This window comes from Impatiens glandulifera, chromosome 8 (genome assembly GCF_907164915.1).
Source record: "Impatiens glandulifera chromosome 8, dImpGla2.1, whole genome shotgun sequence".
NCBI classification, from domain to species: domain Eukaryota; kingdom Viridiplantae; phylum Streptophyta; class Magnoliopsida; order Ericales; family Balsaminaceae; genus Impatiens; species Impatiens glandulifera.
This window is the reverse complement of record NC_061869.1, coordinates 41,532,865-41,536,695: the sequence shown is the minus strand read 5'-3', so window position 1 is coordinate 41,536,695 and position 3,831 is coordinate 41,532,865. Positions and strand designations below refer to the sequence as shown.

The following is a 3,831-nucleotide window of genomic DNA, read 5'->3' as shown; positions in this document are numbered from 1 at the left end:
AAAATACTATTGTGACCTTTGTCTATTAATTAAAAGAATGACACGATTGGCACGAATGACACGAATGACACGATTGGCACGAACGACACGATTCACGAAGTAAGTGCAGATAATCCTAAATCTTTCAAAATTTCGTTGGTATCTTTTATGGATGTTTATTTCCTGATTGTGAGCGTTAGTGTGTTCTCTAATCTTTGGTGTTCTCGAAGGTTGCCTTTTGAAACGATTTTGTCGCTAAATCTTTAGGGTTTCTGAATTTCCCTATTTCTGCATTTACTCTGCTTTATTATTTGTTCTCTTCTTCAACAATAGGGAAAAAGAAGAGTAATAAAGCTAAAGAAGTCAAAGAGTTTGTTATGAACGGTCTTAAGGAGATTGTTGAAGAAGTCATTTAAGAAAAACATGACAAAAGCAAAGGAAAATCAAATTTTGTGGAATATTCTGAAGAAAATAATGTAGGAAAGCAGGGGAAGAAGGCTTCTAAAAAAAATAATGTATGAAAGCAAGGAAAGAATGAAGGAGTCTAGAAGATTGGTTACAATTAAAGAGCCAATTTGTTTGGCCTCAAAAACCAAATCACCAAGCTTCTGATGCATTCTAAAAAAGGAGAGATTGTTCTTAATAAGGAGAAAGTCTAACATATAACAATTCAACTCAATATTCATTATCTTCAGGACTGGAATTTGCTGAGGAATGAAGAATATGAAGAGATAGTAAATTGGTCAGTGGCTATAATGAGGGAGCTGATGAAGGCTCCTAAATCGAAGACTTATACTATCATGAGAAACTCTACCTAGAAAGTAAATGAGGTATGGAATAAAAATGCAGGAAAGAAAACTGAAGACCATGCCTACAAAGGAAAAATCTTCTTGGGGGATGCTAAAACAAAAGTGGAGGTACTTAATTTTCCTTTTGAATTTAAACTTCCCAATGAAGTAAAAGAAAAGTGCATAAAGGAATGAGAAAATGTGGTGGTAAAGAATTATATTGGAAAAAACAAAATATCATTCCCAATCACTAAAGAAGCTTTAATGAAACAATGGAAGGAAAATGGGCTAGAGAAGATCTCTACAAATATTCATGATCTCTACTTTCGTCAATTCAAGAATGAGTCGAATTTGGAACATGGGAATACATTTATTGGATCCAACTGTATGAAGTTGGAAAGATAGTCTAAAGATTTGAATCTGTTAAGTAACCTAAGGAGATATCACAGATATGGTTCAAGCTTTGGAATATCCCTGCACACATGTACAAAACAGAAGTCATTAGTCATTTTGCAGGGTTATTAGGAAAACCATTATACATGGACTCGATAAAATAAGGAGGAGAGCATTTATACTTTACTAGAATTAGCATAGAGGTGAATCCTGGTAGCACATTGCCGAATAATATGATAGTGGTTGACAAGAAAGGAAAATCTAATGTCATGGAAATCACTTATGAATGGAGACCGGACAGGTGTGCATTCTGCAATACTTTCAAACATGCTAGCACGAAATGTGCTCAAGCTATGGAAGATGAACATAAGATACTGAAAGGCCAAGAAGCAAAAAATCAGGAAAAAAAATAAGGGAGTTTGAAAGCAAAGAGCAAAATGTGGAGGAAGAGAAAGAAGAAAAACCAAGGAGGACTCTGAAAATGAAGAAAACAATGAAATTGAAGAAAATATATTAAGGGGGTTTCTGTTGAAGAAGAGAATAAAGATAGCAATGAAATAGAGAATGAAGAAGATGAAAGAAGTTGATTCTCAAACAAGTAAAGCTATAATACAGAAAACCATAAAGGAAGATACTCAGAATAATCAAGCTGAAGTAGATGTTACCAAGGGCCAAGGCTATTGCAGAGGATACCATAAATGAAGCTAAAGGAAGCAAAGACAAGAATCCTAAGACTGATCTAGAAGTTGAGAACAACAAGGTTAAGAGCCTGAAAATCCTGAAAAATAATGTTTTCTATAAAATTAGAACGAGTTCATATAAAGAAAGAAATCAAAATGATAATATGCAGTATTCATCAAACTCTCCAGTTCATCCCTCTTTCATTGCAAGAGAAAGGGGAAGAGGAAGGAAAAGGGGAAGAGGAAGACAATATGTTAATACAACAGGTTGGTATGGAAATAAAAGTCTTGATTGGGATAATTAAGATTTGGTACCGTTTATAATCTTTGTCAGTAATCTGTGTTTGTATTTTGATTGCTACTAATCAGTTTCTTTAGGGTCGTTTGATTGTCATCCTTTAATCATATCTAAGGTTTGTCTAGATTTAATCATTGACCTTCTCACTTTTATGATTTTAAAAAAATGGTTTTAACCGTTTTCCCAAAAAAAAAATCAAGATAAAAATTTGATTGAACACTCATTTTACACTAAACTATTATTTAGTGGAGAGTAAAAATAGTTAGCTCTACACTAATGATAGTAAATACTCTAGAGAAAAAATAAAGATAAATTTAGAAACACTCCTATAACCATAAAATTATTTCACCATTTTTACTTTTTCAATTGATTACAAACAACTAATCTTCATTTATCGCCCACCTATGACCTAAATCACCTAGCACAAACACTTTAGCTAAGAATGAGAAAAATTAAATTGTCAAATTAATAGACATATTTGACTTCTTCTAAATTAGTTGTATAATATATTTTCATCATCCGTTGTAGTCTAGTTGGTTAGGATATTCGGCTCTCACCCGAACGACCCGGGTTCAATTCACGGCAACGGAATTGTTTACTTTGATTTTAATAAACAAGTCAAAACTTTTTTGCATTGGTGACATCGCAAACACACATGCATTGGCTGTCATTTTGGGATTCAAACATTACCATCTTTCTTTTAAGTACTTAGGTTTTTGTCATTTTGGGATTCAAATTTTGATATGCTCTCAAACTCCACTTGCTTGCTAAATTATTGTTAAATTTTATCTCAAAAAGTGTTATATTTTTGCTCAATTTGATCACAAGAATATATAAGAGGTGTAGCATGTAACATATGTGTCTCATCAAAAACAACATTTTGACTCATTATAATATTTCTAGTTTCAGGACACCATAACTTATACCCCTTTACACCAGATTTGTATCCAATGAAAATATACTTCATAGATCGAGTCTCTAATTTTTCTTCATCATCATGAGCATATGCCAAATAACAAAAAATTCTCAAATTAGAATAACTAGAAGGAATACCACACCGTACTTCTTGCGGAGTCTGTTTATTAATTGTAGTTGACGTAGAACGATTGACGAAGAAACATGTTAAAGCTACAACTTTAGCCCAAAAAGACTTTGATAAATCAACACTAAGGAGCATATAACGCACATTCTCCATCAAAATTCTATTCATTCTCTCTTCCACACTTTTCTTTTGTGGATTCTTAGCCACTGTGTGTTGCCTTATGATTTCTTCAGTTCTGCATACAAAATTATATTCTTTAGCCTTAACCCAACAACACTCATCTCTTTTAGAACAACTTGTAGAATATTTTTGATAGATGTAGATGTATAGCTTTACGATCCTTCCTCTTTTCCCTTATGTTGTCTACGAAGTGTGCATCTTATCAAACTCTAATAGAGTTTTGTCCAAATCCATATCCATATGAGAGAGCAAACCTCACATCTTTATCTACCATAAAGAAAAAAAATGTGTTGTATCTAATAACGAAATGTCATACTTCATACTTGACATCTTCGAAAATAGATATAATCTCATAATAAAAAAGTTGAAAGCTTTGATACCAATGGTTGAAAAACAGGATATGGATTTAATATTATTCGAGATAAAGAAGAGATGAATATAAACCAAAAAACACGTAAATAACACAAGATT

The 3,831-nt window shown here is 32.6% G+C and overlaps 1 non-coding gene across 1 annotated transcript; it reads left to right on the top strand.

Moving 5' to 3' along the window:
• Window positions 1-2,656: 2,656 nt before the first annotated feature.
• On the top strand, window positions 2,657-2,729 carry TRNAE-CUC. Its single transcript has one exon. It is a non-coding gene; the product is annotated as a tRNA-Glu (tRNA).
• Window positions 2,730-3,831: the final 1,102 nt, after the last annotated feature.